Genomic DNA, 26,346 nt, shown 5'->3' with positions numbered 1-26,346 from the left:
GATTCCAGCTTGTGCTTCATCCAGCCCATGGTTTCTCATGATGTACTCTGCGTATAAGTTAAATAAGCAGGGTGACAATATACAGCCTCAACGTACTTCTTTCCTTAATTTGAAACCAGTACATTGTTACATGTGGGGCCTAACTGTTGCTTCTTGACCTGTGTACAGGTTTCACAGGAGGCAGGTAAGGTGGTCTGATATTCCTATCTATTTAAGAATTTTCCACAGTTTGTTGTGATCCACACAGTTAAAGGCTTTCGTGTAGTCAATGAAGCAGAAATAGATACCTTTCTGGAACTCTCTTGCTGTTTCGATGATCCGACGGGTGTTGGCAATTTGATCTCTGGTTCCTCTGCCTTTTCTAAATCCAGCTTGAACATCTGAAAGATCTTGGTTCGTGTACTCTTGAAGCCTAGCTTGGAGAATTTTGAGCGTTACTTTGCTAGCACGTGAGATGAGTGCAATTGTGCGGTAGTTTGAACATTCTTTGGCATTGCCTTTCTTTGGGATTGGAATGAAAACTGACCTCAATTTCCAGTCTTGTGGCCACTGCTAAGTTTTCCAAATTTGCTGGCATATTGAGTGCAGCACTTTCACAGCATCATCTTTTAGGATTTGAAATAATTGCTCAGCTGGAATTCCATCACCTCTGCTAGATTTGTTCATAGTGGTGCTTCCTGAAGCTAGCTTGACTTCACACTCCAAGATGTCTGGCACTAGATGAGTGATCACACCATCGTGGTTATCTGTGTTATTAAGATACTTTTTGTATAGTTCTTCTGTGTATTCTTGCCACCTATTCTTAATATCTTCTGTTAGGTCCAGTTGAGCTACTTCAAATCCTACTTGAAACATTGCAAATCAATTATTTCAAATCAAGTATACAACAAAGTGATGCATACATATATTTTCTTTTTCATATTCTTTCCATTGTTTGTTATTTTTGTTCAATGACTAAATCCTGTTCAGCCCCTTGCCACCTAATGGACTGCAGTATGTCATGCTTCCCTGTCTTTCAGTGTCTCCTGGAGTTTGCTCAGATTAATGTCTGTTGAGTCAGTATGCTATCTAATGATCTCACCCTCTATCGCCTCCTCTGCCTGCAGTTTTTCCCAACATCAGGATCTTTTCCAGTGAGCCAGCTCTTTACATCAGGTGGCCAAAGTATTGGAGTTTCAGCTTCAGCATCAGTCCTTCTAGTGAATATTCAGGGCTGATCTCCTTTAGGATGGACTGGTTGGATCTCCTTGCTGTCCAAGGGACTCTCAAGAGTCTTCTCCAACACCACAGTTCAAAAGCATCAATTCTTGGGGCGCTCAGCCTTCTTTATGGTCAATCCCATTACAGGTTATTACAAGATACTGATTGTAGTTCCCTGTGCTATTCAGTAGGGCCTTGATTATCTATTGTATACACAGCAGTATGTATCTGTTAATCCCATATCCCCTGTTTATCCTCCCACACCATTTTCCCTTTGGTGACCCTAAGTTTGTTTTCTGCGCCTGTGAGTCTCTTTCTGTTTTGTAAAAAAGTTCATTTGTGGCATTTTTAGGCTCTGCGTCCAAGTGATATCACATGGTATTTGTCTTTCTCTAAACCTCAGAGGGGGAGTAGTGGGATGTTTCTTCCAGCCCCTGTTCTGTAACAGGCAAGTGCTTCTGATTGTGCTGTGATCAGAACTTTAATGCTCAGCTGTTCTTTGAGTCAGATGTTTCCACTCATTGCTGTGTAGTCCCAGGTGAACCAAAGCTGGGGTTGGGTGGGGGGAATGATGGGTCTGATACCAGCCTGAGCCCCTCTAGACCCTTCTGCCTCTCGGTGTTTATCCAGGGGTCCATGTCGTTTTCTTCTCTGAGCCCAAGCTCGGTCCCCACTGCTCCCTGATTCTGTGTCTTTCTGTCTCCCCATTTCTTGCACAGTCCAGGTGGACTGTTGCTCACTCTTGCCTCACGTGCCTACTCCCACCTGGTTTGGTTCAAGGCTTTCCTCCTGTGGCCTCAGCCACACCTGTGAGAAGCTGGGCACCTGTGTGTCACAGGTGCTGGGCTGAGTGAAAGGCATTGCAGGATAAAGTTTATTTTCCCCCAAGTTCATGATTCAAATCTGCGTGTCTCATCCTCACCACAGTCTCTTACCCCAGCGCTTCTAGGGACTCAAGGGCACTCTAATTTTCAAGTACTGAGAAGCCCAGATTAGTCTAATCAGTGCAAGCCTGTCTTTCAGTCCATTTAAAGATGCTTTGAACATTCAGCCTGTCTCAGAATCAGCAAGTCCAGGGCCCATGGTTTGTCCCTGTCCCAGCCTTGCTGTTCCTCTCCTCCTCCACCCTCTGCCTCCGCCCTTCAGGACTGCAGCAGGAGCACAGGGTGGCCAGGGGCTGTTGGAAGCCCTCTCCCTAGGGCACTGTGCTTTGTAAGGCTCTCAGCACGGGCAACAAGGAGATCCAACCAGTCCATCCTAAAGGAGATCAGTCCTGGGTGTTCATTGGAAGGACTGATGCTGAAACTGAAACTCTAATACTTTGGTCACCTCATGTGAAGAGCGGACGCATTGGAAAAGACCCTGATGCTGGGAAAGATTGAGGGCAGGAGGAGAAGGGGACGACAGAGGATGAGATGGTTGGATGGCTTCGCTGACTCAATGGACATGAGTTTGAGTAAACTCCGGGAGTTGGTGATGGACAGGGAGGCCTGGCGTGCTGCAGTCCACGGGGTCGCAACGAATCGGACACGACTGAGCGACTGAACTGAACTGAAGCACTGGATGTCTTCCATGGGGCAAGTTGAAAGGTTCTCAGGGCTTTAAAGGGACCACAGCCCTCCATGGTGTGGTGATGCCTCCAGGCTTATCTGCTTCTGACCCCCTCCTCCTGGTTTCTCTGCCTCTGGGACACCTGCAGCTGCCTTCTCTCAGGTGTGACTTGGTCCTGAAGGCCAGCATCCAACCTTGCAGAGGATGCTCAGGCCGTTGCCAGCAGCTCTCCGTGCTCCCACCAGGCCTCCCCGGCCCGTCTGCTCTTGGGTGGCTGCAGGCTGCCCCTCTGAGGGATTATTCCTCTGGAAGTCAGTCCCTAGACCCTGGCCACTTGGAACCTGGGGGGCCTTGTGAGGCTTCCCAAATGGCTCTTCTGAAACTTCGCTCACCTCTTTTGAGCAGTGTGCGCGCTTGTGCATGTAAGTGATATAATTTCATATTTATCTTTGTCTATCTGACCTGTTTCGCTCTGTAAGATAAGAATCTCTAGGTCTGATGTTCCAATCTTGATTCTGGAATTTGCAGGGCAGGCTGGCAGGTGGGACACTCAGATAGGGTTTCTGTGTTACATTTAGAGGCAGAATCCTCTCCTCCTCCTAAACCTAGTCCCGCCTCCCACCCCCGCTTACCACCAACTGATTGGGTGAGGCCACATTAGGGAGGGTAATCTGCTCTATGTCAAGTCAACTGATTGTAGATGTTGACCACATCCGCACAGTGCCATCACAACATAGCCTAGACTGGTGTTTGATCAAACAGCTGGGCACCAGAGCTTAGCCAAGACTTAACTACACAGCATGGGTTACTGGCCTGGCTCCTTGCCCTTGCCCCCCAACTCTGAAGGGCCAGATCAGCAGCAGAGCACCCCCAAGGGTGGCCTGAGGCTTTCCTTAGGGCTTCCTCACAGCTCATCTTTCCTCCCTGCCCAGGCCTGCTTCCTTACCCTGCATCCACAAGAGCTGATTCCAAAAACACACCGTCAAATGCCCCAGACCTTTCTCTCTGACTCAAGTTCTGATTCCCCGAGAACCCATCCTGCAGAACCACTTGGTTGGCAAAGCTGAGGTCAGGAGTGCACACCCTGCCTTTACTACCCTGGGTGCATAATCCACGCTCACTGAAAGCACTCACCTTTAATTGACCTCTCTGCAGTGTGCTAAGTTGCTCAGTCATGTCCGACTCTTTGTGACCCTACAGACCCTACAGAGGACCCTGCCAGGCTCCTCTGTCCACGGGATTCTCCAAGCAAGAATACTGGAGTGTGTTGCTGTGCCCTCCTCCAGGGGATCTTCCCAACCGAGGGATCGAACCCATGTCTCTTATGTCTCCTGCATTGGCAGGTGGGTTCTTTACCACTGGTGCCACCTGGGAAGCCCAGCTGACCTCCAAGAGGTGATTATTTGGGTGACTCCAGTGGATCGGCTATTTAAAATTCACAAGTAATCCCCCCAAACTTCTTGGAACTTCTCCATAAACCGTTTTATTCAATGAATCCAATAGTTCACGCTTACTGAGCACTTGCTATATTCCAAGAACTCTTAGAGTTCTTTAAATATCTTAGCTCCTTTAATTCTCCCAACAGACTTAGGTTGTTGTTTAGTCACTAAGCCGTGTCTGATTTTTTTACAACCCCCATGAACTTCAGCACACCAGGCTCGTCTGTCCATGAGATTTCCCAGGCAAGAATACTGGAGTGGGTTTCCATTTCCTTCTGCAGGAGATCTTCCTGACCCAGGGAACTGACCTGTGTCTCCCACTTGGCAGGCAGGTTCTTTATCACTGAGCCTCCACTGGGGAGCCCACGGACCTTTAGGTAGATGTTACTGTTGTATCCGTTTTATAGATGTGCGTGGAGGAGAGGCTAAGTCACTTCCCCAGGGCCACGCAGCTTGTCATTCTCTCACTCATGAAGCTGTAAATGTGAAGCAGGGGTAGATGGAAAGGGGTGGTGGGGTTGTCCTGCGTTCACTCATCCTGCTCAGCACCTGGTACGGCTGAAGTGTTTTCCGGGCCCCGTGTAGACTGAGAGCAGTGGATTGGAGAGTGACCAGACCCCCTTTCTCTGCTTTGAAGAAAAGTTCTGTGGAGCAGGGAGCAGGCCGGTGATCACAGGGAGAAAAAGATGATGATGTTAGTGAGAGAAGTTGTGCTCTCCTCCCTGGCCTGATCAATAGGTGTCTTCTCAGCTTTCCTCCTAAAGGAAATCAGTCCTGAATGTTCATTGGAAGGACTGATGTTGAAGCTGAAACTCTGATACTTTGGCCACCTGATGTGAAGAGCTGACTTATTGGAAAAGACCCTGATGCTGGGAAAGATTGAAGGCGGGGGGAGAAGGGGATGACAGAGGATGAGATGGTTGGATGGCATCATTGACTTGATGGGCATGAGTTTGAGCAAACTCCGGGAGTTGGTGATGGACAGGGAGGCCTGGCGTTCTGCAGTCCATGGGGTTGCAGAGAGTTGAGCTTTAAGCCAACTTTTCCACTCTCCTCTTTCAGTTTCATCAAGAGGCTTTTTAGTTCCTCTTCACTTTCTGCCATAAAGGGTGGTGTCATCTGCATATCTGAGGTTATTGATATTTCTCCCAGCAATCTTGATTCCAGCTTGTGCTTCTTCCAGCCCAGTGTTTCGCATTAGCCTTGTATGAAACTCAACAGAGATCTTGGGTGCTGACACCCTGAACAGAGCAGAGCGTGAGCTCAGCAGGAGGGAGCATGGGGAGAGAGGGTCAGGCTGTGCTCCCCAGGAGGGCATGGAGACCCTTCCCTGCAGCCCCTCTCTTGGCTCCCATCTTGGCCCCTGCCCCATGGAGCTCTCTGCAGAACTCTGGGGCTCCGGGAAGCTATAGATCAAGCCCCAGAGCTCCGGTCCAGCATGCCCAGGTCCACCGCTCGTGGCCTGATGATGCTGTTGGTCGTCCATGGACTGGATCAGGGTGCCCCATCTTCCCCTAGAGCCCCCCTCCTTGCGTGCCATCCCCTCTTCTCTCTCCCGAGGGCCCCCCAGTTTCGGCATGTCCTCTGCCCTCTGCCCTGCTCCTGGCTCTTCGGCTGCCTTGCCTTCACCCCCAACTGGACCATTTCAGCAGCTCGCTGTCTGCCCTCAGCCACCTCGGGGATCTTCCCCAAAACCTGTATGGAACGCTCCCCTCTGCAGAGGCGCAAGCACCCCTCAGTTGCTGTTTGCAGAGCAAGGGTCACACTTTGCAGCCTGTCCTTCTGGGCCCTCCCTCTGGCTCTGTCTGGCTGTCTGCCATCTGCACAAGCCTTCCTGCCGGGTCCAGCCAGGTGCCCACCGTCCCGCTGCGGCTTCTGTTACTTCTCCACTTTTCTAGCACATCTGAGGAACTGAGCCAGCTTCTCTCCACAAACCTCTGTCTGGGCCCGTTGCTCTGCCTTGAAAGTCCTCCTTGACGGCCGCGAGGGAGGGCAAAGGTGATGTAGATGTCGTCAGGCTGCTTGCGGCTTCTCTGCCGCCCAGTCCGTAGAGAGTCCGCTTGCAATGCAGGAGACCGGGGTTCAATCCCCCTGGTTGGGAAGATCCACTTTAGAAGGAAACGGCAACCCCCTCCAGTATTCTTGCCTGGAGAATCCAACGGTCAGAGGAGCCCGGGGGGCTGCAGTCCGTAGGGTGGCAAGAGTTGCACATGACTGAGTGACTAAGCCACCAGCACCGTGCTGTTGGCAGAGGCTTTGACTCACACGCAGCAGTGCCTGTGCTGAGTCCCCTTTGGAGACGTGTCTTCTGCGGTCGAGTCCCGCGTGATGCTCTGTGTCCCTTATTCGAGCTGCCTGGACTGTCCTCCTCCAGATCTATCGAAGTTCTTCCTGATTTTCATCATCTGATTTAAATCCTAATACCCGAAGCTGAAGTGCTCTCGTCCTCATCCCTGAGCTGTCCCAATGCTTCTTACCTTACTTGCTATGTTGCCCTTTGGGCTTCCCTGGTGGCTCAGACGGTAAAGAATCTGCCTGCAATGCGGGAGACCCGGGTTCGATCCCTGGGTCAGGAAGATCCCCTGGAAAAAGGAATGAGAAGCAGCTCCACTACTCTTGCCTGGAGTATTTGATGGACAGAGGACGCTGGCGGGCTCCTTCCTTCAGTCCATGGGGTCAACAAAGAGCCGAACAGGACTGAGCAACTAATGTCGCCCTTTATTCTATATCATAAAACTTTAGGCCGCAAGGTAAGCAACTCTCTCTCAAGGCATGAGAGACACAGTGTGGAAATTCTGTGTCTGGGTGCTGTCCTCAGTTAGCACGTACTGAAGAATTGATGCTTTTGAGCTGTGGTGCTGGAGAAGACTCTTGAGAGTCCCTTGGACTGCAAGGAGATCCAACCAGTCCATCCTAAAGGAAATCAGTCCTGGGTGTTCATTGGAAAGACTGATGTTGAAGCTGAAACTCCAGTGCTTTGGCCATCTGATGCGAAGCGCTGACTCATTTGGAAAGACCCTGATGCTGGGAGGGATTGAAGGCGGGAAGAGGAGGGACAACAGAGGATGAGATGGCTGGATGGCATCACCGACTCGATGAACATGAGTTTGAGTAAACTCTGGGAGTTGGTGATGGACAGGGAGGCCTGGCGTGCTGCAGTCCATGGGGTCGCAAAGAGTCGGACAGGACTGAGCGACTGGACTGAACTGAACGGCAGGGCTCCTTGATGGTGGATTTCATGAAGGGTTCTGTGCGGAGGGAGTGCAGAGCTGTGCAGCCAGAGGCGTGTTATAAACCTCATGTCCGGAATGTCAGCGAAGGGCGTTTGTGTTGAGGCTCACAATTTCTGTTTAAATACATAAGAAGTTTTAACGATCTTTCTTTCCAAAGTGTGTCCAGTACCTAGGAGGCAATTTGAATGCAGTTCTCTTAAAGAGTGAAAAGTCAAGCAGAAACGGAAAAGCTGGCTTCTGTGCTCCTGGTGGTGAAAATGCCATCACCAGGGAGCCAAGGTGTCTCAGCCAAGCCGGCGGGCATAGACCGACCTTCAGGATGAGTTCAGGGTTCTTTGAATTTTCTCCCTCTTACAGAACACAAGGAAAGCTTTCCCGCTTGGTACTCTCTAAGGGTATAGCGATGTGTTTGCTTTTTAATGTGTTTGTCTTTATCAGTAAAGACAAATAATGTAATGAATTATCTGCATTATTAGGAAGTCTCAGTGTTTTTTTTTTTTTTCTTTCTGCCTTTATCAAGTTGATTTTTCTTAGGAAAACTTCTGACTCTCCTGATCTGTCTCTTCAAACTCTATTCAAAATAAAGACATCTGAGGAAGCTGATAGCAGGAATTTCATCTGAAAACGTTGCTCTGTAACGTCCCTACATGTAATCTCTCTGTTAATGTCAATTTCTTCCCTTTTGCTCTGTTACAAATCCTCTTCCTACTCAGGAAGTTCACATTTCTCATTTATGACACTGAGATGGTAATTACAATAGCAATTACCTTGGCAATTAGTTATTTTATATGCTACCTCTAAAGTAATTATGCATTATTATTATTTAGCTGCTATAAGTAGTATCCAACTTTTTGTGACCCCATGGACTATAGCCTGCCAGACTTCTCTGTCCATGGGATTTCCCAGTCAAGAATACTAGACTGGGAAAAAAAAAAACCCCACTGGAGTGGATTGCCACTTCTTTCTCCAGGGGATCTTCCTGACTCAGGGATCAAACCCACGTCTCCTACATTGACAAGCAGATTCTTTGTCACTGAGCCACCAGGGAAGCCCAATTATACATTTATAACGTTTTAATTTTTTTTTTCTGCCCAGTGTTGTTAGTTTAAAAATATGACACAAAGAAATAATGAAATAAAAATGTGAAACAGACCTCATTGTTCACAAAGATGGCTATCGATACACTTAACTCTCTCTTAAGATGTGACCTTGTGATTACATCAAGACAAAATTCATTCTGAAGGCCAAGATTTGCTTCTAAAACAGACTTTGGGATTCTGTTCCCAAAGATATATTTTGTTTGATGGACTTTCTTAGAAATACATCATGTTCCTTTAATCTGTAGCCTGCTTGTCAGTTGTCTGCCGTTATGAAATGACTAAATATTTATGTTTTTCCAGTTGAGCTTAGGGGGAAAAAAAAAAAAAAAAACCGACTCTGTTAAATGTGTTTCCTATAACAGAAGGCTCAGTGTAAAACAGGAGAGAAGTAGTATTTATAGTTGTTTTCCCTTTTCTAGATGTCACCAGCCTTTCAAATCTAGCCTGTTTTCCTTCAGATGTCTCACTTTTCCTGGGGACCTTGAGGCCGACCATGGTCCCCAGCCCGAGGGGCGGTGAGCTGTTTGGGGGCTGGTGGGAGGGGAGCCCACTGCGCCCTCTGTGCAGGCAGCTTGATCAGCTTTCACATGCACATGACCAGGCCTGGGGGAGAGAAAGGCCCAGTGCTGACTCCTCCTAGAATATCACGGGCTCCAAAGGAATATTGCTGTCTACATTCATTTTGTTCTCTTCTCAGGAATAATAATTAAAAAAAAACCAAGAAGAGGCAGGTAGGGGATGGATTGGGAGCTCAAGGTTGACATATATATATAATACATATATATACACTACGGGCTTCCCTGGTGGCTCAGACAGTAAAGAATTTGCCTGCAATGAGGGACACCCGGGTTTGATCCCTGGGTTGGGAAGATGCCCTGGAGAAGGGAACGGCAACCCACTCCAGCGTTCTTGCCTGGAGAAATCTATGGACAGAAGAGCCTGGTGGGCTGCAGTCCATGGGGTCACAAAGAGCTGGACACAGCTGAGCAACAACAGCAAGTGATTTGGATAGCGGGCAGATTCAGGAAGCAGCAGAGCTGATGCAGGCGCCGTTGCAGAGTGCTGAGGCGGCTGCTCGCTCTGCAGCCCCACATCCCAAGTGTCTGCCCTGCCCACAGGGACAGGTCACCGGGGCTCAGCTGCTGGCAGAGCAGCTGTCTGGCTGAGCTTCACAGATCCTCGCCGTCACCTTATGAGTTGCCAACAGCGTCAAGGCCCTCGGTCTCTGCTGGGCTTCTGGTCTGCCAAGGCTGGTGCCAGCAGACTTGCTGGGAAGATTGCCTGTATCTCTGTTCAGCTCTGCACCTGGATATTCTGTTAGTTTTTTGAAATTGCCCACGATAGGAATAGATGACTTCATGTGTGTGTGCACGGGCTTCCCTGGGGGCTCAGACAGTAAAGCGTCTGCCTGCAGTGCGGGAGACCTGGGTTCGATCCCTGGGTCAGGAAGATCCCCTGGAAAAGGGAATGACAACCCACTCCAGTATTCTTGCCTGGGAAATCCCATGGATGGAGGAGCCTGGTAGGCTACAGTCCATGGCAAAGAATTGGACATGACTAAGCAACTTCACTGGTTCACGGTGTGTGTATGCTCAGTTGCTAAGTGTGTCTGACCCTTTTGTGACCCCATGGACTGTAGCCTACCGGGCTCCTCCATCCATGGAATTTTCCAGGCAAGAATACTGCAGTGAGTTGCCATTTTCTTCTCCAGGAGATCTTCCCGACCCAGAGATCAAACCCTTGTCTCCTGCATTGTAGGCAGATTCTTTACCCGTGAGCCACTAGGGAAACCTAGTTATCCCCAGGAATTGTCAAACGCCTCCAATCAGGGGATTACCCCTGTGGAGCGAGTTGCTAAACACATAGTAACACATCACTTCTGAGACTCGGGGATCCCTCCCTCCTGCTAGAGCTGACGTCATGCCCTGGCCTTTCCTCTGCCTCTTCCTCTTCCTCTGTCTCTAGAATCTGTCTCTGCTATTATGCCTTTCCCTCCATCCTACCTGTAAATACACCCCTTTTTCTCATCCTGAACGAACCAGCCAGATAAACGAGATAAACCTTCTTCTAATTAGACTGTAATCTAATTGAGGGCACGACTGAGTCTTGTGCACTCTAGCTGTTGGCCGTTTCTTTTCTTTCCTCTTTATTATTTTATTTATTGTATTTTTTGGCCATGATGTGTGGCATGAAGGATCTCAGTTCACCAGCCACGGACTAAACCTTCGCCCCCCTGTAGTGGAAGCTCGGCGTCTGAACCATGGGGCCAACTCTGGCTGCTGGCAATTTCTCACACGCAGTAGGCACGCAACCAGTGTTGAATTGGTGAACTCCGCAGTGCTTCTTCCCTTGAACACTCTTCCCCTTGTCTCCCTGTCCACCAGTGTCTTTTGTGAATAGCCTATGTTGACCCTCACACATCCTCCCAACCTTCCACTAGTGAACCTTTGGAAACTGGCCACGTTGTTGGAGGTCACCCAGAGGTTGTTGACTTGCCACGTCTAGTACCATTTATTCAACATGTGTGGTTGGTTGGTTAACTTGCTCATTTTTATTCAGCTTTCTGCAGATCGATGCTGTGAACTGTTCCTGCCTTACTGAGGGTCCTCCTTGGCATCCAGGGCTGGGGCCTTTTCTGACACTCTCCTCATTCTCTGACTGCTTCTGCCCCTGTGCTTGGCCGCCCACTTTTCCTCTGTCAGTTTCTTAAGTAGTTCAGATGCTGTGCTCAGTTGGATCTGCCTGACTCCGTTGGAGAAGGATGTGGCAACCCACTCCAGTGTTCATGCCTGGAGAATCCCAGGGACGGCGGAGCCTGGTGGGCTGCCGTCTATGGGGTTGCACAGAGTCAGACACGACTGAAGCAACTTAGCAGCAGCAACAGCAACTCCCTTGTGGGAGATTTTCTGCAGCTGGGGGGTCAAGCCAGGTGTTGGGGGTGTTGGTATTTGTGATTGTGCCTTTACAACCTTGTGCTTCCCACTCGAGCCTGAAGTCACGGCAAAGCCCACCTCTAGGCAGGGCTTAGTTCAGTGATTGAACTTGGAGGAAACTGACTTAGTGCATGTTGATAAGTGGATGAATGGAAGATGCATAATGGATGGTGGGTGGGTGGATGGATGGACGGATGGATGGAGGAATACTTGAATGAATGGATGGATTTGAAGGGCAGGTTGAGCTTAGATTGTGGAAAGAGACATACACCAATGTAATTTCTTAATTATAGGGGTAAGTCACTCAACATCTCTGAACTGTTCTCATAGCCAAAGAGCCTCTCCAGTGTGCCTCCCTTTCACACTCATGCCTTTGCTCATCTGTCCTCCTCTGCCTTGCTCCCCTACTGTACTTTCTGTCTCCTCTTGCGTACTTTCCTTCCCATTCTGCCTATGGAGTGCCAAGTGCCCATGATATATCACCCCTCTGAAGAGCCATGGCCGCTCCATGATGCTGTGTGCCTAGCAGAGACGTTTGAACACAGATACAAGGTGCCGATGCTTTCTGCCTTCAGGACTGACTAATCCTGTTTTCTGCATCCTGAGCAGAATCCCGAGGTTTGCCTTCGCCTTTTCCCAGAGTGTATGGTTTTATCCCCAGTCCCCTTCCTCTCTTGGTCCTGAGATGGCTCAAGAGTCATACAGACAGGACAGTAGCAGATGACCTTTCTTTGTTGTCCAGGAGGCTTTCGCCAGAAGTCTTCTGGTCACTTCCTCCGGGGTTGAATTGGCTAAAATGATACTACATGCTCCCTTTTAAGTCACCCAGGGGTAAGAGGAACAGGTGCCCAGTGATAGGAGTTGCCCCTGAAGCTGGGGCAGGGTCAGCCCTCCCCAGGGTGTTTTGGGGGTTGGGCTCCACACCCAAGTGGCATTGGGTTTCCTCTGTTAAGAGAAGCGGGCGCCATTGTGTCTGCTGCTTTTGCCATTTACGCGAAAAGTGAAAGTGTTAGTCGCTTAGTCGTGTCCAACTCTTTGCAACCCATGGACTGTAGCCCACCAGGCTCTTCTGTCCCTGGGATTCTCCAGGCAAGGATACTGGAGTGGGTTGCCATTCCCTTCTCCAGGGGATCTCCCCAACCCAGGGATTGAACTCAGGTCTCCCGTGTTGCAGGCAGATTCTTTCCCATCTGAGCCACCTGGGAACCCTGCTGATGGGGATGGGGCTGTAATCGGATGAATGGGGCCCTCGGTGACAGTTCACTGTGTCTGTCCCTGGTGTTGCTGGTGGGCATGACGCCTTTTTGCCAATGATGGCTGTTGTTCACTCAAGGTCCAGGGTTTTTTCTGGCAAGAAGGCAACTCTCTGGGACAGCTGGTTGTCCATCTTCCCAGAGGTTAAGCTGCTGATGGATTCACTGTTGCTGACACAGGTGGCCAGGAAAATCTCTGTGTAGGAGGCGACCTCTGGTCCAGTGTGTTTGGGGAACGTGAAGGTTGCACTTCTCTGAGCACGAGACGCTTGTGTCTGTCTGCATGGCACGGCCACAAACGATTGTCCATTGCAGTTGAGCAGTCTCCTGGCTGCTGGTGGTCAGTACCAACCTGGCTCTAAGCCCAGGTCTCTCTGTGCGCCATGGCTGCTTTGCAGATTAGACTCTGCCCTTGAGATGCTCAACCGTGTCTGGCTTTGACCATTTCCGAGGGGAATTTTCCGCCGGTGACGATCACCTGTGTTCCTCTACCTGTCATTGTGCAGAACGCCGGGCTCACCCCGTCTGGGAGGTACTGGGGTTCCTACCACTTGCCCTTGACAGGGTTGGGCGCCGTGTTTCTTGTCATCTGCCCTTTGTGGTACCAGGGGCTCTGTTCAGCTGGCTTGAGCAGCTTGCTCTCATAGCAAAGTTCTCAAATGGCTATGTTTTTTGAGTTCCTGAGTCTGGTTTGCATAATTGTCTGACGTTTCTGCTTTGATTGGGCCGGCTGTTAACCTCACGCGGCTGGTAGCGTGCCTTTCTCTGGCAAAGTTTCTCTCTCCCCAGACTTCGTGACATCTCTTTGGATCCTTTGAGGCCACTCAGCTGGCTTACGGATAATTTACCTTGTCAGATAAAGTGCCCTCTGGGTAGATGAGATTTTAACAACATTATCATGCTAATTGAAAAATACCCGTTGCACATATTTAATAGAACCGTCTCTGGGCCTTAGCTCTTGTCTTTAAATCGAGCCCACCAATATTCCATCGGAAATCAAGTGTTTCTTTTGGCAGAGAAGAGGTTTGGGCACAGAAGTGTACTATAGGATGACAGTATAGGAATTTGAGCCCAGGCTTTTAAAACTCATGTTGCCTTTGCAGCGATTGGAAACTAAATACTGTTTTAACCCTTTGTCTGTGGAAAGCATTCAACCAAGAAATAATCAATATTGACTTTTGGGTTTAAAAAGGAGGAAATTTGGAGACACCTTAATTAACTCAAGATCTGTGCTGCCGAGCAAAGCATGGCCTAATTCAGGCTGACCCCCACCCCCTTCCTGCAGAGCGGCTTGTCACCAAGGAGGGAGGCCCTGTGGCTCCAGGGGGTAGACGGCTCTCCCATTATCACTGTGAGGACAGCGAGTTGCAGATGTGCTTAGGATCATTATGTAGCTCTTCTGTGATTATCACGATGAGTATTCTTGATTCTGAAATTTGGAAAATAGCCTTGATTAGAAGGAAGAAAGTAAGACTCCCTGTAGTTCATGTTGGAAAGCGAAGGACCACTTCCGGCTGTGATCTCAAGCTCCAGGAGCTGGTGATGGACAGGGAGGCCTGGCGTGCTGCCGTCCACGGGGTCGCAGAGAATCAGACACGACTGAGCGACTGAACTGAACTGAACCGAACCTCCTTAGAGCCTTCTTCCTCCTTCTCTTTCTTCCCTCTTGGTTTTTTGTTTTTTTGTTTTTGTTTGGCGTATAGTTGATTTACAATGGTAGTTTCTGCTGTACAGCAGACTGAATCAGTTATACATACACATATATCCACTATTTTTTTTTTTAGATTATTGTTCTATTTACGTCATTGCAGAGTATAGCGTAGAGCTCACTGTGCCAGGCAGCAGGTTCTCACTAGCTGTCTACTTTACACAGTAGACGTGTGCACCTATGTCAGTCCCGATCTCCCAGCGTATCCCTCCCCCACTCCCCATCCTGCGTGACCGTAAGTTTGTTTTCCACATCTGTGCCTCTGCCTCTGTTTTGCAATCTCTTTCCCCCTCGTGTTTTTCATTCATTTTATTGTCTTTTTATATAAGATTGGAGTTCAGTTCAGTTCAGTTGCTCAGTGGTGTCCGACTCTTTGCGACCCCATGAATCGCCAGCACACCAGGCCTCCCTGTCCATCAGCAACTCCCAGAGATTGCTCACATTCATGTCCATTGAGTCAGTGATGTCACCCAACCATCTCATCCTCTGTCGTCCCCTTCTCCTCCTGCCCTCAATCTTTCCCAGCATCAGGGTCTTTTCAAATGAGTCAGTCCTTCGCATGAGGTGGGCAAAGTATTAGAGTTTCAGCTTCAACATCAGTCCTTCCAATGACCACCCAGGACTGACCTCCTTTAGGATGGGCTGGTTGGATCTCCTTGCAGTCCAAGGGACTCTCAAGAGTCTTCTCCAGCACTAATATAATATTGGAATCAGACTATACACATATGGTTTTGTATCATAATTTTCCCAATTTTCCCCTAAGAATTTGGATTTTCCATGTCTTACCAATCCCTTTGCCCCACCAATTGGGCCATTGACATTCAGGGCCTCTGGGGTGGAGTGGGAGGCTTGGCTGGCCTGTGAAACCATCTATAAATAATATCGCCCATTGCAAATATTGATTTTGATGCACTACTTAAGGCATTTTCTAATTTGAAAATATTTTCAGCTGAAAAAGCTGTCATTTGCAATTCGTCATGTTATGAGGATCCTGTACTAAATATTTTGGGATTGGTTATTTGACTTGGAAAGTTGCAGAAGCACAGAAATTCCTGTATCGCCAAAAAATAAGAGAATGGATTTTAGAGCCGCTCTGACAGACATATTCTAAGAAAGACTTTTTTTTTTTAGTATCGCTCTCATCTTAATAGTGCTCTATGCTTGCAAAAAATATGGATCCTTGTGGCATCTACACATTATAAAGACTGTTTCTTTCATGTGACTGAAAAAGTTGTCTAATTGCGGTTCTCAGGATGTTGAATAAATCCCATCACTCTTTGGAGCAGAAAGCAATGCTGAAATACTGATCTGGGGAAACCATTATTACTAAACCTGGGAGCTGGGAGGAAAGGGCAAGATTTTCAAAATATTTTCTTTGCAAAAGTATACGTGGACCTCAGTACGTCTGTTACAGCTTGGCCTTTATCTCATTCCTAATTTTTGCCGTATGATGCCGAACTTTTATTTGAAGAAGTGCTGCCCCAACTCTGCCCCCTTACGTTTTTTTAAAGGAAGAATTTTAAGTTCATCCCTCTTTTAAGATACTTTAAAATAATATTTTAGCAGTAGGTTTGTCAGTAAATGTACAGTTGATCCTTGGTTTTAAGATTTGGGAAAAAACCCAAAGTTTACTATATTGAAATTCTCTTTCAGGTTGTTCCAAGATCTTTGAAGATCCAAGAAGAAGCCGTGTTGACCAAAAGCAAGACAAATGACTTACAGAGAAAAAGGATGGGGGAGCCAAGGGCGATTCAAGGTAGAACAAAAAGCCCCAGAAAAGTCCTGCCTTTGAAGAGTTTTTAGAAAAGTGTGAATGTAAAGATTTTGTATCTTCAGTATTTGGAATCTGGGGGACCCAAACCTCCAAAGACCTTTCCTGGCGTCCTCTAATGTACTTTGAGGAGCCTAGGTTGGTTCCCTAGATTCTCCTCCCCCACACACAAAATACCCTTGACCCAGTACCGCCTGTCCTGCCTTCAACACTGTGGGGCTTTATTTTTATTTATTTATTTATTTTTTACATTTTATTTTATTTTATTTTTCTGATCAATAAACTTTTTTTTTTTAATTTTAAAATCTTTAATTCTTACATGCGTTCCCAAACATGACCCCCCCCTCCCACCTCCCTCCCCACAACATCTCTCTGGGTCATCCCCATGCACCAGCCCCAAGCATGCTGCACCCTACGTCAGACATGGACTGGCGATTCAATTCTTACATGATAGTATACATGTTAGAATTCCCATTCTCCCAAATCATCCCACCCTCTCCCTCTCCCTCTGAGTCCAAAAGTCCATTATACACATCTGTGTCTTTTTTCCTGTCTTGCATACAGGGTCGTCATTGCCATCTTCCTAAATTCCATATATATGTGTTAGTATACTGTATTGGTGTTTTTCTTTCTGGCTTCCTTCACTCTGTATAATTGGCTCCAGTTTCATCCATCTCATCAGAACTGATTCAAATGAATTCTTTTTAACGGCTGAGTAATACTCCATTGTGTATATGTACCACAGCTTTCTTATCCATTCATCTGCTGATGGACATCTAGGTTAAAGGAAACCAGAATTGAAAGAGACACATGTACCCCAATGTTCATCGCAGCACTGTTTATAATAGCCAGGACATGGAAACAACCTAGATGTGGGGCTTTAAAATCGCCACTTTGTAAGTTCTGTAGACATCAAAACTCCTCCTTTCTGCACTGCTTTCTGCTTTCTCCTGCTCCATCCAGAAGAGACAAAGCCAAGAACAATGTCTACAGACCCGTGTTTTTTTTTTTTTTTTTTTTCCTTGCCATCTCTTTTTATTCAAGCTATTTTTGACATGGAAATTGTTGGTTCACGAGGATCCCTTCATGGCAAAGTACACGGTGAAAATAAGCAGCAATTCTTGCGCTGAACGAGGAGGTAGAAGCGGTCTATCTTGGGCTGATAATTTAGATAATTTATGTGATTCTCTGCTCAGTTCCTATTTTCTGAATAATTATATAAAACTTTATTTTAGAATTATCCATCCATATACCTAGGAGACTCTGTGTTTCTGAGTTTCCAGCGGCATCAGGGTAATAAGCAAAAATGAGAAATCTATTTTTTAAATTTATTTTTCATTAAAGGATAATTGCAGTATTGATTTGAGAAATCTATTTTTAAAGGAGCAGGATACTTTGGAAGAAAAAGTTCATCAAGAGTAGAAAAATTTCCCAATAAAGTGATATTGCAACTGTGTTGGTTTTTGTTTGCTAAGTTGTACCTGACTCTTTGCAACTTCATGGACTGTAGCCCACCAGGCTCCTCTGTCCATGGAATTCTCCAGGCACAAATACTGGAGTGGGCTGCCATGCCCTCCTCCAGGGCATCCTCCCGACCCAGGGACTGAGCCCGAGCCTCTTCGGCCTCCTGCCTTGGCAGGCGGGTTCTTTACCACTGCACCACCTGAGAAGCCCATGCAGTTCTAGAAGAATGTATTATAAACATGTATTCTGCTGCACCGTTTTATTCAGTAGATCGTTTTAATATTGAATATACTTCCAAGATTCTTACATACTATTTTAACAGGTGGTATTATATAGTATTGGAGAAGGCAGTGGCACCCCGCTCCAGTACTCTTGCCTGGAGAATCCCACGGACGGAGGAGCCTGGTGGGCTGCAGTCCATGGGGTCGCTGAGGGTCAGACATGACTGAGCGACTTCACTTTCACTTTTCACTTTCATGCATTGGAGAAGGAAATGGCAACTCACTCCAGTGTTCTTGCCTGGAGAATCCCAGGGACGGGGGAGCCTGGTGGGCTGCCGTCTCTGGGGTCGCACAGAGTCGGACACGACTGAAATGACTTAGCAGCAGCAGCAGCATTCTATAGTATAAATTTATAGGAAATAATGCTGTTGAAGAGTTGTGGTAAGAACAGAAACTAAGTAATAAAACACTGTATCTGTTACTGAAGGGACGCAAATCAGTGTGATACGTTCTTGAATGCGCCTTTATGATAGCTATATTTTTCTGTCCTATTACCAGGTTTGGTTAGTAGTTATTTTACCTGAATTCAATTGCAACCTCATTTTGAGAGGCCCACACAGGGATTGAGCCTTTGCCTTCATTAGCTATGCAAAAAAATAAAAATAAAGGTGGAGAATCTCAGCACTTTATCTACAAAACATGCCCCTTATTTCTTCAGCACTGTCAGGCTTTTCTCAAAAAAAAAGCATTCCAGCGGTCGAAGAGATTATGGTGGGGCTGACTTATGCCTGGAACTTAAGAGTCTCTCCTCCCCTGATGTTAAGGCGGGAATGATGAGTAGGTGGTTCAGCAGTGCACCGTGCCTAGGACGGGCTTGGAGCAGAGTTTGTGTCTAGTAACTGTGCGGTTATATTGGACCTGGTTCCTGAGGCCACACCCCCATCAGGGCCTATACTCTTCATCAGTTAAAAGGTGGTAAATAAAGAAGTGTCCATTTGCAGGGATGCTGGGACAGAGTACCACAGCCTTGGGGGCGCATAGACAGCGGAAGTTTGTTCTCTCCCAGCTCTGGAGTTCAGGGTGAGGACAGGGCCGGTTCCTCCTGTCTGTGCATCTCTGTGGCTTATAGATGGTCACCTTCTCCCTCTATCTTCACACTATCTTCTCCTTATGCAAACCTGTTTGTAAATTTCCCCCTTTTTTATTTTAACTAAGGACACCAGTCATATTAGGTTAGGGCCTACCCTAATGACCCCACGTTAGCTTCATTACCTGCAGAAAGACTGTCTCCTAATAAGGTCATGTTCTCAGATGCTGGGGGTTTGGGCACTGAAGAATTGATGCTTTTGAACTGTGGTGCTGGAGAAGATGCTGGAGAAGACTCTTGAGAGTCCCTTGGACAGCAGCGAGCTCAAACCTGTCCATCCTAAAGGAAATCAGTCCCGAATATTCATTGGAAGGACAGGTGCTGAAGCTGACATTCCAGTTCTCTGGCCACCTGATGCAAAGAGCCGACTCACTGGAAAAGACCCTGATGTTGGGAAAGGTTGAAGGCGGGAGGAGAAGGGGACGACAGAGGCTGAGATGGTTAGATGGCATCACTGACTCCTTGCACATGAGTTTGAGTGAATTCTGGGAGTTGATGATGGATAGGGAGGCCTGGCATGCTGGAGTCCATGGGGTCACAAAGAGTCAGACATGACCAAGCAACTGAGCAGCAATACCCTGAAGGGTTGTGGAGGGAAACAGTCCAACCTACTGCAGTAGTTATTTATATCTGTTGGAAAGATAAAGCCTTATTGTACGGAAGGAGTTCAGCTTCTTATTTTTAGATGAACGGAGAGGTATATTCGGTTTCTCGTATTTCCACCTCCCACTGAACTTTGCTTACTTTAGGGAGAGCAGGCGCCCGGCTGGGGCCAGGTTGAGCCAAGGGGGGCACCAGTTTCAAGGAGATGCTCCCTCTCGGGTGCTGATTCTGTACCTGCAGGAGCTGAGAGGGGGTGCCTGCTGAAATCTGTGGCCCCAGGTGGACGTCTTGCTGACCTCCCGCTCCATTTAGGAGATCACTTCCCCGGGGAGAGTCAGACCTGTGCAGTTCTTAGGGTACGTTTGCTAATAATAGTAAGAAACTGACGTACCTAATGTTCACTCAACTGGAATCAGTGAATCTGATGACCGGCTCTTTCAGCGAACGGATCTGTTATGATGAGTTTGCTCAGAGCCATTTTACCTAGTGGGTCTGCACTTAATGACTAGTTAGCCTAAAATTAAAAATTCCATTTAAAATTAAGGACAAAGGATCCTTATGAAAAGTGAGCAGCTTATTTCTTGGGAATTATTTTTCACAAAGTTGCAGGATTTTATATAGTATCGGCCTGCTTGCTTTCTTCCCAGTATTCAGTTCAGTTCAGTTCACTCTTAGTCATGTCTGACTCTTTGCGACCCCATGTATTTCCAGTATTAATGGCCACTTACCAAGTGCTTGAAGGAAAAATGAAAGTGTTCGTCACTCAGTGAGTAGTCTGACTCTTTGTGACGCCATGAAGCCTGCCAGGCTCCTCTGTCCGTGGAATTCTCCAGGCAAGAAGACTGGTGTGCTTTGGCTTTCCCTTCTCCAGGGGATCTTCCTGACCCAGGGGACGAACCTGAGTCTCCCAAATTGCGGGTAGATTCTTTACTGTCTGAGCCACCAGGGAAGCCCTGTGAAGTGCTTACTCTGTGCCTAGCCCTGTGAGGCGTTTCAGGAGCATGATTCAGTCTAAGACTCCCAAAAGCCTTTGGTCGCAGGTAGGGGGGATTCACCAAACAGCGCTTCTACTGGGGGACTGACCAGTTAGAGTAGACACCGGGCAAATTTTGTGTCATACCTGTTTGAATTCAGTTAGTTCTGTTCAGTCACTCAGTCGTGTCTCACTGTTTATGACGCCATGGATGGCCAGGCTTCCCTGTCCATCACCAACTCCTGGAGCTTACTCAAACTCATGCCCATTGAGTTGGTGATGCCATCCAACCATCTCATCCTCTGTTGTCCCCTTCTTCTCCTGCCTTCAATCTTTCCCAGCATCAGGGTCTTTTCCAATGAGTCAGTTCTTCCCATCAGGTGGCCAAAGTATTGGAGTTTCAGCTTTAGCATCAGTCTTTCCAATGAATATTCAGGACTGATTTCCTTTAGGATGGACTGGTTTGATCTCTTGGCAGTCCAAGGGACTCTCAAGAGTCTTCTCCAACACCGCAATTCAAAAGCATCAATTCTTTGGTGCTCAGCTTTCTTTATAGTCCAACTCTCACTTCCATACATGACGACTGGAAAAACCTTAGCTTTGACTAGACGGACCTTTGTTGGCAAATAATGTCTCTGCTTTTTAATATGTTGTCTAGGTTGGTCATAGCTTTTTCTTCCAAGGTGCAACTGTCTTTCACTTTCATATGTGAACTTCAGAGCATCAGTTTGGAGGTGGTAATTGAGGGTCTTTTTTCCTCCTGACATCAAATAGGTGTCATCTTTTCCAACTCCATCAGTCACTTCTACAGCTCTCTAATACCAACTGAGCATCCTACAATTTGATTTATTTCTGAGACCTCCAAGAGTTAGTGCCAGACACCACAGGATGAAGGCGCAGTCCCGTAAGACTGTCCCCCACTGCAGAGACCAGTGGAGAGCATCAGGTCCCCAGGTCACCCATCCTTCTGTCCAGCTGGGCTACAGTTAGGGGTTCCCACAACCTCTCTCCAGGATTCAGTAATGCTTTTAAAATTAGAGGATAATTACTTAACAATATTGTGATGGTTTTTGCCATACATCAACATGAATCAGCCACAGGTATACACATGTCCCCTCCCTCTTGAACCCCCTCCCACTCCTCGCCCCATCCCACCCCTCTGGGTTGTCATAGAGTACAACCCAGCAATCCCACTACTGGGCATATACCTTGAGGAAACCAGAACTGAAAAAGAGGCATGTAGCCCAGAGTTCACTGCAGTGCTATTTACAGTCGCTAGGACATGGGAGCAACTTTGATGTCCATCAACAGATGAAGGGACAAGCAAAGTGTGGTATATATACACAGTGGAATATTACTCAGCCACAAAAGGAGCATATTTAACTCATTTCTAATGAGGCGGATGAACCTAGAGCCTATTAAACAGAGTGAAGTAACTCAGAAAGAGAAAGACAAATGTTGAATATTAACGCATATATATGAATCTAGAGAAATGGCATTGATGGACCGATTTGCAGGGCAGCAAAGGAGACCCCGGTGGCTTTGCTGGTGGGTCAGCTGGTAAAGAGTCTGCCTGCAGTGCGGGAGACCCGGGTTCATTCCCTGGGTGGGAAAGATCCCCTGGAGAAGGAAATGGCAGCCCACTCCAGTGTTCTTGCCTGGAGGACTCCGTGGACAGAGGAGCCTGGCGGGCTACAGTCCCTGGGGTCGCAAAGAGTCAGACACGACCGAGTGACTAACACTTTCACTTTCAAATGAGACACAGACCTAGAGAGCAGACTTATGGACGCAGTGGGGGCAGACGAGGGTGGGATGATTTGAGAGAAGAGCCTTGGAGCGTATACATTACATATGTGAAATCTATAGCCAGGGGGGTTTGCTTTATGACGCAGGATTCAGTGATTCGATGGAAGGAACCGCAGAAGTCAGGACAGTGCTGTACTTGCTGTGACAGGTTTTTACAGAGGACACAGGTGAACAGATGGATGGGAGTTTGTCGGATGAGGTCCAGCAGGGCCCCGAGCAGAGGGACCTCTTCTCCAAGGAGCGGGGGACGTGGGGATTGCTCACCAACTAGGAAACTCTCTGCATCCTGTCGTTTAGGGGTTTTCTGAACATTTCATGACGTAGGCAGGATCAGTTACGAATTCAATCTCCAGCTCTTCCTCTCTCTCCAGAGGGAAGGGGTGGGGCTGAAAGTTCCAGGTCTCCCGTCAAGGCTCGGAGCTTCTGAGACCAGCCTGAAGCCATCAAGGGGTCCATCACAGGTCACTTCATTAGAACAAAACGTGGTCCTGGGACTCTGGGTGATTCAGTGGATGGGGCTCCCTGCTCCCGATATGGAGGGCCGGGGTTCCCTGGTGGGGAAACCTGATTCATTGGAGAAAACCTTGATGCTGGGAAAGACTGAAAGCAGGAGGAGAAGGGGACGACAGAGGATGAGATGGCTGAATGGCATCACCAACTCGAGGGACATGAGTTTGGGTAAACTCCGGGAGTTGGTGATGGACAGGGAGGCCTGGCGTGCTACGGTTCCTCTTAACCATTTGACCGCAGTGCCTCCCTAATGACACAACGCTTATCTTCCTTTTGGCCCCGTGTGCCAGTCCGTACTTGATGCAGTGTTATCTAAAGCAACTCAAATCAAATATTTGTTCCTGTGTAGTAAGCGTTGGTGTTTTCAAAACAGGGATGAAGAAGGGATCGTTTCAAGATACCCAATAATAAAAGAACACTGGGTCATGAAATCCAAAGTCATAAACATATACATTACCCAAGGAATTTATTTCAGGAAGTGTGTAGTCGAGAAAGGCTTTTTAGACAGCACAGATCCAAGTTTTGCAAGGGTTCAAGGGCAAGTAAAGGAGAAAATAAAAGGCTCCTACAGGGATATCGATGCATCAGGTCATTCATCAACGACTAACTATTTGAGAAATGCTCATTGGAAACACAAAAGTGAATTAGAAGAGCTTTTAAAAAATCCATAAAACCCTCTCAAATGGCAGGAAGAACAGACACTAAGTGACTGCAAAGACAGTTGAGGGTGTTTGTGAAGAGAAGAGACAGTGGGGAAGGTGATAGAGCTGTCACCTCCTGGGCTTTGGGGCTGTTGCTTCTTAGCTGATCTGGTTTGGAGGATGACAGCACCATCCACGTTGCCGTTCTTTAGTTGCTAAGTTGTGTCTGACTCTGCAACCCCATGGACTTCAGCACACCAGGCTTCTCTATCCTCCACTGTCTCCCTGAGTTTGCTCAAACTTGTGTCCGTTGAGTTGGTGGTGTTATCCAACCATCTCATCCTCTGCTGCCCACTTCCTCTCCTGCCCCCCAAATCTTTGCCAGCAAAAGGGTCTTTTCCAGTGAGTCAGCTCCTCTCATCAGGTAGCCAAAATATTGGAGCTTCAGCTCCATCAGTCTTTCCAATGACTGTTCCTTTAGGATAGACTGGTTGGATCTCCTTGCAGTCCAAGGGGCTCTCAAGGGTCTTCTCCGACAGCACAGTTCAAAAGCATCAGGTCTTTGGCACTCATTGACATTGATTGACTGGTTCATAAGTTCCTTGAGTTGATGATGATCCTGGTGGTGGTGGTGGTGGTGGTGGTTGGGATCATATACCCTGGCTCCCCTAAGGTGGGGGGGATGGGAGGAGCGTTTCCCTGCCTTCCTGTTTCCCTGCCTTCCTGCCAGTCCGTGTGCCTCTTGCTCTTCAAGGCATTGTGGTAGCACCTCTGTGGCTCTCTCCCTCCTCTGGGTACTCCCCATGTCCCTCACCAGGCAGTGTCCCTGGCTGCCTGCTGTCATGACTGAACCCTGAGTATCTGTATCAGTTGTTTCCCCTTCTCCATCCCTTGAAGGGCGTGGCTGTATTGCATCTGGAATCTATATATCCCCTTCCCCACAGCTTCATCCTTATGCCTTGAAAGTACCCCAGACTTCCTCATAAAAGACATGAGACATAAACAGTTGTTATTAAGTTTATGTCTTACTGGGTTACAGATCGAATGGCCTTTGTGACTTCTGTGATGCATCTGTGGTCTTGGATATCCAGAATGTTGATCCTGTTTCACTGTAGTTAGAAACCCCAGAAGGCTGGCAGAGTCCCATCATGAGAAGTGAGGATTCAGCTCGGAGGGAAGAGCTCCGAGAATCCCAGTCTTCTGGTTGAAGTTCCTCAGTTCCTCTTCAGTTTCCCAGCTCATTTTGAGGGTGGGTCAGGGCTTGAGATCATGTCTGGTAGCTCTGACAAGCTGTAAAGAATCTGCCTGAGATGCAGGAGACCTGGATTCGATCCCTGGGTTGGGAAGATCCCCTGGAGAAGGGAATGGCAACCCACTCCAGTATTCTTGCCTGGAGAATTTGCTGGATAGAAGAGCCTGGCAGGCTACAGTCCATGGGGTCATAAAGAGTCAGACATGGCCGAGTGACTAACGCTTGAGTTCTTAGATGTTCTTTTAACCCACCGTAGCACGACAGGAGAGTGTGGGCCTGCGAGTCCCCGCCTTCGCTGTGCCTCTCCAGCGCACGCAGGGCACTTTGGTTTCCTGTGTGGGCTGTGAGCCAGTCCCACGCTGAGCAGCCTCAAACAACAGCCCACTTGCTGTTTCACGTAATCCCGTACTAGGCTGGACAGTTCTCTCCCGATGTTGCCGGGGGCTGTGGTCATCTGAGGCATGACCACGCTGGAGTGTCCAGGGTGCCTCCTCTGTGGGCCTGGCATGTGGGCCGGGTGTCAGCCACGTACCCGCCTCGGGCCCCTGCCAGGTTGCTGTGCCACCCTGGGCCTCGGGGACTGGGTTCCCACAGCGGGAACGGAGAGCTGCGCTCAGGACCCCCCAGAGCCACCTCCTGCAGCATTTCAGGACCAGAGGTGGTTGCTAAGTGTCCTGGGCTTTGAGGGTAGGGGACAGGCTTGTGGTGTGTGTGTGCAGGGGGGAGGGGTGGAGTGGGGTGAGCTTTCTAGGGGAGATGCTGAAGCCTACAGAAAGAGCCCTTGTTCCTGAGCATGGGGTCCTACAGCGGTTGGGTGGGTGGGGGCTTCCTATTGTCCGGAAGCCCTCAGGAGGCTGTCCTGGGGGAGTCGAAGGAATCCCCCACCCCCAGGGGAGCCAGTTCTGAGAGAGACCTCTGGCCAGGCCCCATCCTCTGTCCTCCCCCTAGTTTGCCAAGAACATGGGTTACCTTCAACCATTCCCCAAGTAAATTTCAAGACAGTGCTTCCTTCCTTTTGCATATTTAGCAACTATTATCCCTCAGATTTTACTTTTGACTTGAAGGGGGAATTGCATATTTCCCAGGATGAAGAAATTTGGCTTTAGGGAAAAATAATGTCTGAGGTTCCAAGTTTGTCATTTTCTTGAACAACCAAGCTCCCCCTGTTCCTGGGACTTGCAGCCACCTGGGGGATAGACTCCACCCCACCCACCCCCACCCCCCAAGCATTAGGGCTACCCTGGTGGCTCAGAGGTAAAGACTCCACCTACCAATCCATTGAGACCCCGGAGACACGGGTGTCATCCTTGGGTCTGGAAGATCCCCTGAGGAAGGAAATGGTAGCCCATTCCAGTATTCTTGCCTGGGAAATCCCATGGACAGAAGAGCCTGGCGGGCTGTGGTCCATGGGGTCACAAAGAGTCAGACGCACCCCCAAGCATGCAGACCTGAAGATAAAGGCATCCTGTGAGGGACCGAGCTGTGTCGAAAGTCGATGTGTTTGTACCTCGAGAGGGTCAGAAAGCCTGGATTACAGATGT

At 48.3% G+C, this 26,346-nt stretch overlaps 1 protein-coding gene across 2 annotated transcripts in view; it reads left to right on the top strand.

Moving 5' to 3' along the window:
• ERG (ETS transcription factor ERG) overlaps window positions 1-26,346 on the top strand; it is a 321,571-nt gene that overhangs the window by 62,646 nt on the left and 232,579 nt on the right. For both annotated transcript variants that reach the window (XM_027961764.3, XM_042238489.2), the window contains exon 2: window positions 16,071-16,173. The gene's annotated coding sequence lies outside the window, so the exon portion shown is untranslated. The remainder of the gene's footprint in view (window positions 1-16,070; window positions 16,174-26,346) is intronic.

Source organism: Ovis aries, chromosome 1 (assembly GCF_016772045.2).
Source record: "Ovis aries strain OAR_USU_Benz2616 breed Rambouillet chromosome 1, ARS-UI_Ramb_v3.0, whole genome shotgun sequence".
In the NCBI taxonomy this organism is placed as follows: Eukaryota; Metazoa; Chordata; class Mammalia; order Artiodactyla; family Bovidae; genus Ovis; species Ovis aries.
This window is presented reverse-complemented; position numbering and strand designations above follow the sequence as displayed.